An 11,986-nucleotide genomic window follows, 5' to 3' on the forward strand; every position below is an offset into this window, starting at 1 on the left:
TTTTTATTTTTTTTCGCTTCCCCCTCGCTTCCGAGACGCTTCCTAGGTCGCTTCCGAGACACTTCCCGAATCGGTCCTAAGTGGTCCCACGCTTCCCCGCTTCCTAAAATTTTGAAAGTGCCTCGCTTCCCGCTCCTGCTTCCAGTATCGCTTCCCGCTCCTGCTTCCCGTATCGCTTCCCGCTCCCGCTTCCTCAACTGGCAGCCATGGTTCGTACATAACATCCAAATATGCATGTTTTAGGATGAATTAGATGATTTACGTTCCTTTTAAGATTGAATCTATTCTTTTTTAGTGTCTTAATTGATTGGGTTTTCCCATAATGCCAAAAAAAATCGATACTCGCTAAAATGATCTCTTACTCCTTTTAGGGCATGGTAGTTTTGGGTATGAACAAAAAGAGCTTGGTTCACTAAATTCCATTTGTTTTGGGTTGAAAAACGATGATGGGTTTCTTTTATTTCTTGATTCATGTTGTTTTCGTCTTTCAAATTTGAATACTTGGTCTAAGGGTTGTGTGTTCATTATGATGAGTTGCAAGCTCGGGCCACCGAAATGAGTTTCTGAGTTTATATACAATGGACCAAGCCCGGGTCAACTCAGTCGGTTGTGCTCAAAACGAGCTTAACGAACCGAGCCAAGCCAAAACACCAGTGGTTCAGGCTCGGGCCAAACTCAAGCCGACCCTGTACATAGAATTGGTTGGGTGAGCAGAGCTTGTGCATGCCAAGCTCAGCTCGAGCCCGGCTAGTGTGCATCCCCCTACTAGGGGAATTGTTGGAGTTAGTTCCTAGAGAACATAACAATAGTTATTATACAACAAAACATTCGAGGAATGAGAATAAATTGGAGAAAGGCAGGCCTCACTCCAAATATGGTTTTTCTTCATGCATATTGATAAGCCTTATCTTACATTAATCAAAAGCACAGTAACAAATATCAATCTCACAATAATTTTGCAGGGCTCATCCTCAAGAGAATTCATTCTCAGGGGAATCTCAAGAACATTTTTTAATTAAAAATGTAAGATAAAAATGGAAAAAAAATCTATTGAAAACTGAATTTCTTGGGAAATTATTGTGATAATATCATGATAGTACCATAACATTTTCCTTAATTGCTATGTTTAAGCAACTCACAGTATTTGGAAGAAGTAATTTATTCAATACAGGGGTATCTAATCCATGTGTTTAATCCTAATTCATATTAGTACTTCACCAACTAGGTGGGACAAGTTGAGCTAAATTTTGTAAACCATAGCATAAAAGCACGATGTCCACTCCAAACAAAAGAAAAAAAAAAAGAAATACATAACATCGAACCTAAGGTACTGCAAAGCATGTACACATTAACCAATTTAAGATATGCAAATAATTCTTGCAATCAAATTGCAACAACCAAGCATGTGATACCAAGCTGGTCTCATAAAGATTCTTCTAAGAATGTGTGCTATCAACTGCCCAATTGCAGCACCACGTAGATATTACGCCACATATGACAACAATACACAGGAAGCCATCATCCCGAGGTGCAGTAAAGAAGACACGTCGAACATCGTGAAACCAGAAGAACCCAATCAGCCCAATTTCCTAAGTCAAACAAACTATCATCTCTAAAAACGCAAACCTGACTCCGACACCATCCAATTTGGTAACGGCATCCGCAAATATAGCTACTATCAACGCAATTCTGTGTCTCTCCTCACCATTTAGGATCAATCGCGACTAATCTACGAATCGGTCGCGACAACAATTGAATAATTTTGCAAATCAGAACCAAGAATTACATATTCCACAAGCAATCCAACCATGTTTCGCAGTTCCATCGCTCCCTGCGGCTTCCCCAACTCGAACAACAAACCCTAATTCCTAAAAAGAAACCACAAATAAGTGCGCCCCTTGACGGATCCACCAACCCTTAAACCTTAATCCCCCAAATCAAGACGAAGGACAAAAAAACCCAAAATAAGCACAAGAGGGAACCGGACAGAAATTCGTACCTCTCGTTCGGATTGGGGGGCACGGATTTCACCGGCAGCGTCCGAACGGCCGGGCGCGCCGGAGGACCATGGGTGCGATCCAAATGCTAGATCGGGAAGCGAGAGATACCCCTGATTCCTCTGCGAGGGGAAATCCGAGGGCAGTCAGAATTCCTCACAAAGTGTAGTGATTGCGAGCAACCAAACAGGGGAAAGAGGGAATTCGTGGTGGAACGAAAGCAGAAAGAATCCCTAGTTCTTGGGGATGGACCAGAGGAGGGAAGGGAGGAAGGAATTCCAGAGGGGAATCGGAGAGAGAGACACACACACACTCTCTCTCTCTCTCTCGCTCTGACTGAGACGAAGGGAGAGAGGGGAGGAACGAAACGGTGTAAAAAGTAGGCGATACGATTCCGAGAGAGTGGACTAAAGAGGGTACGTAGAGAAGAAAAGCGGTTCGTGTGCAGTAGCACGTGTGGCACAGCGAGGAAAAAAAGTTTTTAACGGATAAAATAACCGCAGCCAATATCTCGTGAACATTTCAAAGATTTTTGCATTGTGTTTTTATCGGAAAAGCTAAACCGTTTTAAAAGCTAGTTAAATAGATATATCTAAAATTGAGACAACAAGATTTATGCTAGATTTATGAATACTGTTAATAATAAAATCGTTGTACTTTGTTAAAATAAACATCACGATATTTTGATCTTTTAAAACAAATGACAAAACATCGCGAGGTCTTTGTGAAATTTTTTAAAATGTCCTGCCTATGACGTAAGGTGCATAACTTGTGAGACCCACTAGTTATGTATAAAGGGGACGAAGGACGCAAGAAGGCACGGTGGATTTTCCCATCTTTTTCGGCTTGGAAAGGAGAGTTGAAGTTTTGCGACGTGGCATTCTATGTTCACAACCTTTATGCTATATGGTGGATGATGATTGTCAAACTTGGCGTACATTTTTGGTAGAAAGGGATGTACCCAAAGAATGGATTCAAGTATTAGATCTAAATTATGGATGTAGGTTATAGATTCAAACTATGGTCATTGGGTTTTACAGGAATCCAATCAACCAGGTCCTTGAAATGTGTAGGGATTCTTAGATGTAACTGAGTTGATTACATTGTAGAGAACCCTCCTAAAGCATGTCATCAAATATCTTTTTATCATTCTTCTTTCATGTACTCTTCAACTACTTCTATGCAAACTGAGGCCTACAGTGGTATCAAAGCCTAAATGCAAAGATAGAGGGGGACGGACCGACAGAGATCAAAGAGATAGAGAGAGGCCTATCTATCCCACAGGCCACCATTGCTGCTTGGGTTCGTCCCCGTAGTAGTACCCTTCGCCCACACTTGCAGTGACTCCCATGACTAGCCACACAATCAGATTCTTGCACGCCTTGATCAAGCCCTCTATAAGATCAATATGGTTAGATATGGTTCTTGTTGACTCCATGCACAAGCAAAGGCTTCTGAAGTAGGGAGACCTTCGCGTTAATCGTCTGGTCATACACGTAGGCAAGGAAGACTGATGAAGTTGATCATGCATACATTTTGCATTATTATTCATCTTATTTTATACATGATCCAAGTTAAAATCACTTTAAAAACTCATTTTTATCGTTAGTTTTGAGAAGCTACATTGTATTGAATTTTATCAAAAAATTGGGTTTTTCAAAGTTTTTCCTGCAGTTTTAGTGTTTTTATTAAATTTAGTTTTTCTTAATTGTAGTTCAATTAGTTTAGGCTTGTATTAGCTAAATTTTAATTAGTTTAGTAAGTTTTAATTTTTAGAAAAATATGCTTTTCATAAGAGACCTTGTTTTGGAAATTAGCAAAAAACTTTAGACTCTTTTTGAAAAAACTTGTTTTAACCTAATTAGATCTTTACAAATACATCTTTTCCAGCCATGGAAGCTATTTTTTCAGCAGCCCTCACATCCCCTCCATCTTGCTTCTCTCTTCTCTCTCTCCCTTACTCTCTCTCCCTCTATTACCGATTTCTCCTCCTCTCTTCTTCTCCCCTTCTTCTTTTTCCCCCTCCGTTTCGTCAAGCCTCGAACCCCTTCATCATCGGCAACTTCTTCGTTGGGGCAGCGTGGATGCAACTAGATTGACCACTTTCTCTTCTCAACCCTTCCATCAAAGGCAAATCACATGGTTTGTTCCTTATTCTCTGATTCTTTACTTATTTTTTTATAAAGTTAGGTTAGATACTTTTATAGCATAGATTAAATATGATTTTATTGCATATAGCGTATATTGGTTTGTCGTTTTAGCATAGGATAAAGTAAAATATATTTGTTTTGAGCATATCATATTATTGTCTCGTTGGTGTGAGATAATAACCAGATCCGCCATTGTCGACAAATCTGGCCATTCATCGTTGACGTGAAGCTCACTCTGCAGTCGAGACGTGTTGCAACCCAGAATCTTTTCTGCATGTTGCAGTACTGTTTGCCAATATTACTGGATTTGTCACACACACGCACACTGGGTGTTCATAGCATAACTCATTAAGGTCAATCACGCACCAGCGTGATTGATGTTAATGAATTATTATTTTTTGTGTTGACAGCACACATTAATCAGGGGTTGGTAGCTTAGTATTTCTACATATGTTCTTATTTTAGTGTTTTGTAGCTAGACGAGACCTAAACGTCTTTTGTTATTTAGTATCATAGCAATGATTTTTTTTTGTTATTTAGTATGCAACATTTTGTTAGTTTATTTCAGCATGTTTAGCATTATTTAGAGTGTCATAGTTTAAAGTTTTTTTTTTGTGTTGTTGTTTGGTAGCACATAGCTGAATTCATTATTCATATTGACATTTGTTGTAGTTTAGTAATTAATGTTTTTTCTTAGGTTAGTGAACTAATTGATTTCATATATGTTAGTTTATTAGTTTATTTCACCAAAGTTAAGTGTTTTGTTAACATTATTATTTTTTAGATTAGTTTTATCATTATAATACCTTTTGCAACTGTGTTCAGTTGTGCTTCATTCGACGTGATTGTTTTAGTATTTGTTTTCATTAGTCCAATTGATTTCTAGATTCTTAAGTTAGATTAGAGTTTTTATTGAATAGAGTCAATTAGTACTTTCTTTGTTATTCACGTCTATTTTCCATTAGAAATCATATTCAGCCAGTCCTTGTTTAGTGCATTCAATAGACTTAGGTATTTAGAGTGTTAAATAACCAAGTTTAGTGTACGTTCTCTTTCTTGGATTAATATTAAGTAGTTTGTGAGTTTAGTTGCTAGTTAGTTTCATAATTTGTTATAGGGTTCTTGTAGTTAGTTATATTGTTTTGTCTTCTAGTATAGTTAGTCTGTTAGTTTTCTTCATTTTTTGCTGTGGTTCGCTTTGGATTTTTGCAGGAAAGCATTGGAAAGTGCAGTAGAGCCTTTTTCGTGCCATAAAAGTACCCTCCGAGGTCCCTTAAGCTTTCAAAAGTGCCCTCAGGGAGCCCTCAGAAAAGCAAAAGTTCAAGAAAACATGCATTACCTCAAGAAGGGGCAAGAAGACTCGGAGCACTGAAGCCTTTGTTGTTATTTTTAGATTAGGTTTTCATTTTTTTTATTTAATTCAGTTATTGGGTCTGTAATAAGCCTTTTATTTATTTTGTTTAAGCCCTCTACGTAGGGCAGCACTCTCATAGTTATTTATTTAATTAATTCTTGGCAATAAAGAGTAGTTTAGCTTGTGTGTTTGAATATAAGTATTTTTCGTTCCCTGAGATCGACCCGGACTCCACCACTTGTGCGAGCCGGTTTTTATATTTTTGGTGTCTGGCTTTCACAAGATTTTATACAAAATATTGTTTTAAAAAGAGTTTTCATAAAACTTACACCAGAAGTCGTCTGAGCTTCCGAACGAATAGCAGGCATAAATTGATAGCTGACGTCAGCCAGAAGCTCGATCACAACTTCTTAAAGTTAGAGTTTGTGGTGGCTAGGACGCTGGCAATGGGGACCAAGGAGAGCGAAGGTGGCACTTGAAGGAGATGAAGGCGGCAAGGCAAGCTTGGAGAGGAGGCAGAGGACGTAGTTGGGGCGGTCTGCTGCGCTGGTGAAGTACTCTTCGACTTGCCTAATTTTGGTTTAGGGTTTTCAAAGCCCTCTTTTCTTTTCTTTTCTTTTATTTTATATTTTTCTGATTAGAGATTAAAGAACCTTAACAGACCTCTTATTAAGGCTTCCAAAAACCTTAATCAAACTCCTTTTGATGGGGCTTTTTTTCCTTTGTCCACCTTCTATCGAAATTTGAATATTGTTGTATCCCATTGGACATGAGAACCATTGAGCCTCATCACCCTATGCATAAAATCAAGACAAAAGTGAAGGATTGAGAGACAAATGTTGAGAGGAATAGAGATAAAAGAGAAAGGAAAATTTTTAATATCACGTATTTTCATACTTAATTATTTTTAGATTTTTCAAAAAATGTGGCTAAGTCTGGGAGAAAGATCGTTTGAACTTCGATATCAGATCAATGCTTTTGGGTTTGGGCTTATCCTTGGTCTCACTAACTAGGCCTAAACGAGCCACTTAAAATATGATAACAAGTTTAATTTTTGTCTTTTAAATTCAAGCAAACTTCAGGTTATTTTCAAGCAAAACTCAAAATTTGATATTGGTGTAATATGTCGTTGGATGTGTCTCGAAATGCTGAGTGCAACGTTATGTTACTTTTTTAAATTCGAGTTCTGTTTGGCCTGAAAAGCGCATTTTTTAAAAAAATGAGTAGTTTCTCGGTTCATATCCGGATTTGGATTGGACTGGATCCTATATATATAATCTAAACTAATGTGGATTTGGACTCTATCCAAGACCCACATTAATCTGGATTTGGTCTAGTACAAAATCTATTTGGATTTTTGAAGATGAGTTTGGATCTTGAATTCGGATTCAGATCCAAATCCATGCCCAATGATTTTATAGCTTTAAATTCATTTAGGAGCTTTAAATTAGAGTTAATTATGGTTAAAAAGGCTCCCTAGTGAATTTAGCTATTTATGTATACATCTAGATAATTAATAATTATTTCATAATTAATAATTAATTCTCTTTAATTATGAACTTTTATTTTAGGGATGATTAGGACTTCTTAAAGGAGTCATTTTTCATGCCTAAAAAGGCTACAATAGTTTCTAGAAAGACTTTTTTAAAAAATTAGAAACTTTCAAAAAGTCAAACTTAAGAGTTTTGAAAAAATAAGAAGGGTGAGAAGGAGTTTCCTCAAAAGAGTAAACCCTCCTTCTCCATCTCATTTAGAGAGGGTCAGAGAAGAGGGGGGCATCACCCCCTTTCTTGCCTACTTAAGATCACGAAAAAAAAAGGTTAAGGAAGAAAGAGAAGGAAAAGAGAAAGGGAAAAAGAAAACAAATAGGAGAGAGAAGGCAAGGAAAAGAGAAAAAGAAGGAGGAGCCTTCTTCTCCAGCCATCCAACGCTCTTCCACCATTAATTTTTTTGGTTCTTTTTTATTCACATAAAGGTATGGGTCTCCTCTCTTGAAATAAGTGGAAAATCGATTACCGATTTGATTTTCTTGTAATACTTTGGTGAAAATCCATGGTAATAGAGTAGATCTATGTGATTACTCTAAAATACATGGATGAGGATCCATGGATCCCCTTTCATGTATGTGTTTTTTTGTTCTTTTCCCTTCTCGAAGGAATAAACTTCTAAATATGTTAAAACAAAATTTTTAATTAGCGTATAAGTGTTCATTTAATGCTTATTTTTTAAAAAAAGTGGTTTCCATGGATGGTCCATGTCTTGGATTGTTAGAGGTATGTAAATTTATGATAGATTAATTCCTATGCATGTGTTTATCAAAAAAAATGGTGAATTTGAATATTTCTTTATTGTTGTATGCTCGTACATGCATGATTTTGGTCGATTATGTATAGCACATGTGTTACAAGGATTATGCCCAAAACTAATGCATGCTTAGAATTTTAAACCTGTATATGCATGTATGTTTATCTTTAAGTTTTTGTACTATAGAGTTTTTCCTGGCCCCATCTGTATTTTTCTTGTTCTTTTATCCATCACGGGGCTCGATGTCATCGCATGGCTGACCTGCACAGGGGCAGCTTGTGCAGGGCAACTGCTAGGGGATTTAAAATATATATATATATATATATATATATATATATATATATATATATATATATATATATATTTGTCGTGGTAGGGTCTGTGCACTAATTGTCAAGCTTGGGTTCGTGCCTATGGTTTTCTGCTATAGGGTTTTTGTATTCCAAAAGCAGTTGGATGGAAAGGATTAGGCATGTATCTAGTTATGGTTTTGCTCTATGTTTCTCTGCAACAACAATGATATCTCATCACTTGTAATGTTTCTTCTTCCAAGTGGTTATGAATAACATCTTATTTCTTAAAAAAAAAAGCTCCTGAAAAGCTCGTGAGTGAGCCTGAGCAGGAGTGAACACTTAACAAGGAGAGGCTGAATAGCTCAAGCTCACTCATTTTACTAGCCCTAGCCCAAAACATGAGAAAGGTGCCATTTTCCATGGCCAACGGATGGGAAAAAGGCAAACATTAGTTTGTTGCTTTAAATAAGAATCACATACTTATATGGGTTTTTGCCAACTTTATACCACTTTAAGGTCATTGAACAAATAACTAAACAAATAACTATTTCCACGGCTATCTTGTTCATGTTACAAGAAAAAAATATATAATATTTTTTTTACTTGGGCCAACAGTCTGGACAATAGACCAGTCGAGCTGGCCAGTAGGCTGACTGGCCCGGCTTGCTAGTCCTGCCAAGTTTGATGGGCCCAGCCGAGTGGGCTGGGCTAGGCAAGGAACTATAAAAAAAATAAAAATAAAACCCTTTTGTTGTTTGGCTGGCTGCCAGGCCTCGGACAGGTTGCCCAGAGGTCCGGTTTGGACCTGTGCAGTGCCTGCTAGGCCCAACCGACTGGGTTGGCTGGGTGTTGGACCGGTTTGTACAAAAAAAAGAATATATACATATTTGTTGTTTTATATTTTTGTGTGCCTAATCTAAAAGTCTAAATTCTATACGTATAAAACATTCCAGATTTGCATTATGTGTATGCATTATGATTTTTATACGTGCTAAGGGTGGAGTTTTTCACATACTTTGACGTGGTGTGACATGCTTAAGCTATGCGCCATTACAACTTGCACTTAAGAGCATGTTTACACATGATATTGATTTGTATTTGGTATGTGTGTAAGCATCTAAATATTCATATGCTCTAATTGAGATTATACATAGTTGAAAGTATGAATGTGGATGGTTACATAATATGCAGGTTAAAATTTTCAAATCTCATCATGTACATGTATGTGGATTTTTAATACATGTTATGAATAAAAAATTTCTCATGTTTTGAATTGATGTGACATGCTTAAGCACTAGGCTATATGAAGTTTGATTTAAGCGCATATATATAAATCATGTGTATTCACTTGTCCAACTTGAGATAATTCATGAATGAAAAGCATGTGACATGTAATAAATGCATTGGTATGTTCCTGAGGATTTTTGCATATGAATGCATGGATGATCAAAGTAGATTATCAGGGGCAGTGGAATGCCTTGAGCTAGTGTGCTCCTTGCTTTACTTGTTTATGCATTTCAAAAGTCATATTGGCTATCATGGTTTTAATTGCACTGTTATGCATTTTTCCATGGACTGGAGTCCTGAGATGAGCCTCACATTTAGAAATATGAATTTATGATATTAATTTGGCACTCTGAATTGCAAATTATTGAATCAACTATTAATAATAACATAAAGAAAATAATAGTGTAATGTACTTTCTAAGATGTTCCGTCGAGAGTACAGAACTCTTAGAGTTGCGATTTTGGGAAAACCAAAATTATACAAAAACTCTGTGTGCATTATTGTTGCTCCTGAACCAGATATTGAGGTTCTTTCTCCTAGCCATGGTTTTAGGGAGTTTCTATAACTTTGCCTGGGGTTGGTGTGTAGACACAACTGTTATTTTGGTATACCAAGAAAAGTGACACTTGTGGATGAATGGTCCCGAGTGTCTCAACATTAGATGGGTGATCTAATGTTCCAAAGGTTGTTTCGGTCGAGCGCTAAGTTTGAAAAACAGTAATAAAATACAACTTGTGTGCTAAGTTACCTTGAGAACCCTGCTTGACCTCGAGAATTCTTACCCGTTTAGTGTATCCATGGGCATTGGTAATAAAAAGTGAAACTTAAATGTGTGTGCATGCTAATAGGGACATGCATGCAAAAGAGGACTTGATTAAAGATAATTTATTCATGCATATGCATTAAGTTTATGCATTTTTCTGTTATGCATTATATTATGCATACTTACTTGCTTCTCTACTTGTTTTGTATGATTAACTGCATGATATTATATCTTGTTGCATTCTGAATATCTTTAATGCTTATCTAAATTATGTTTTTATTGCAATAGTATCTCTTTAAATTATTGCATGAATTCTCATTTGTACTATTTATGCTTATTTGTTTCATTAGAAAGACTTATACTCAGAATCTTGTTTTGCAGCCTGACACCCATATTTTTCGTATATTTTGCAGCCTCTGGTACCCAGTGAAAGAACATGATTTTGGGAGAGCTACGAGTGTATCACGACTGCTGAACAAATTACTCAAGGATATCATGGCTCTACTCTTTCACTTACCCTTTTTCGCTTACTTTGATTTTCTATTATTTTGCACTTGTCTCAGACTATTTAATTTGAATTAATAAAGTTGATTCAACTTGAGTTTGGTTTGAAATATGGGGTGTAAGATCCTTTATGATTGGTTAAGTTATCCAATTGGGAATGAAACTATAAAGTCCCCAGGTTTATGGAAAGACTTCTGCAATTGAAAAAAAAATTATGTACTTTTTTAGGGGTACGATATGGTGTCGTTACAACATTGTTGTGGCGTGACCCCTAGTTGTTGTTGGTGCTTTCATTAGCAATTGAGCACCATGGATGGCAACCACTCATAATGGATGCTCGGTATCACTGCCATTGCCAGTGGCACCACTCTTATTGTAACATCTATGGTGATGTCGCCATCGTTGTTGTGCATCATCACCAGGAAATGATCGGTAAACAACCTCAGCAGATGGGGTTAAATCTCTTTGAGGTTTTGATAGGGCAATTGGTGTTTTTTTGTCTTTTCATTTTTAAGATTAACCCTAGTGTCTCTCGTACATGCCCCTTTGTTTTAAAGTTTGTAAAAGGAACCTTGGCATAATGGAGTTTTTGCATACCAAGGTTATTTGCAAAAGACAGTTTTTATTGTTATTACATGAAAAAGTGGTTATGATTTTACTTAATAACAAAAAAGACACACCAGAACTTAAAAAATTTAACAGAGAGGCTACCAAAAATATTAAATTTTACTAGTAAGTTTAATTTGATATATTTGAAACTTATGGGTGTAAATTGCATGCAATGTGACTGGATTTTTAATTTGAATCTAGTTAAGGGTCTACTAATATTGATTTTAAGCATTAATATGTTTGAAAATTGCTATCAATATAGATGTTGACATGGATATCTTGCATCAATGAGCTGATGAGCAGTATGACAAAGAACCTACTGCTGGTGAACACTATGAACAATTGGTATTGAACTAACTGTCAGATAGTCACCCCATGGATGGTCATAAAAGGACCATGCATTCCTCCTAAAATAGAGATGATGGGAGGGTTGATGGTCATGAAGGCCTTACCTAAAACTCATGTGGTTAATGGAGGCTAGCCACCTCTACTTACCATGTGAGGAGATGATCGTAGATAGCGGAGGTTGGCCACTTCTACTAACCATGTGATGAAATCTTTTTATTGCACAAGATGCAAGGAAAACGAGACATTGTAATGCGTAGTAAAATGAGAGCTGAATTATAACTTGCATATGTATGCAAATATTTTGCATGGATACTTGTTTGAATGCATGAATGAATGTTTTGTTTTTCATGCTTTAGATGCTTTATGCATGGTATGAA

General features: G+C 36.7%; 1 protein-coding gene across 3 annotated transcripts in view; it reads right to left on the reverse strand.

Moving 5' to 3' along the window:
- Window positions 1–2,387, reverse strand: part of LOC149822290 (mitogen-activated protein kinase kinase kinase YODA-like) — a 132,946-nt gene extending 130,559 nt beyond the window's left edge. For all 3 annotated transcript variants that reach the window (XM_089980981.1, XM_089980980.1, XM_089980978.1), the window contains exon 1: window positions 2,000–2,387. The gene's annotated coding sequence lies outside the window, so the exon portion shown is untranslated. The remainder of the gene's footprint in view (window positions 1–1,999) is intronic.
- Window positions 2,388–11,986: the final 9,599 nt, after the last annotated feature.

Source organism: Nuphar pumila, chromosome 11 (assembly GCF_984573655.1).
Source record: "Nuphar pumila chromosome 11, dmNupPumi1.hap1.1, whole genome shotgun sequence".
Lineage (NCBI taxonomy): Eukaryota > Viridiplantae > Streptophyta > Magnoliopsida > Nymphaeales > Nymphaeaceae > Nuphar > Nuphar pumila.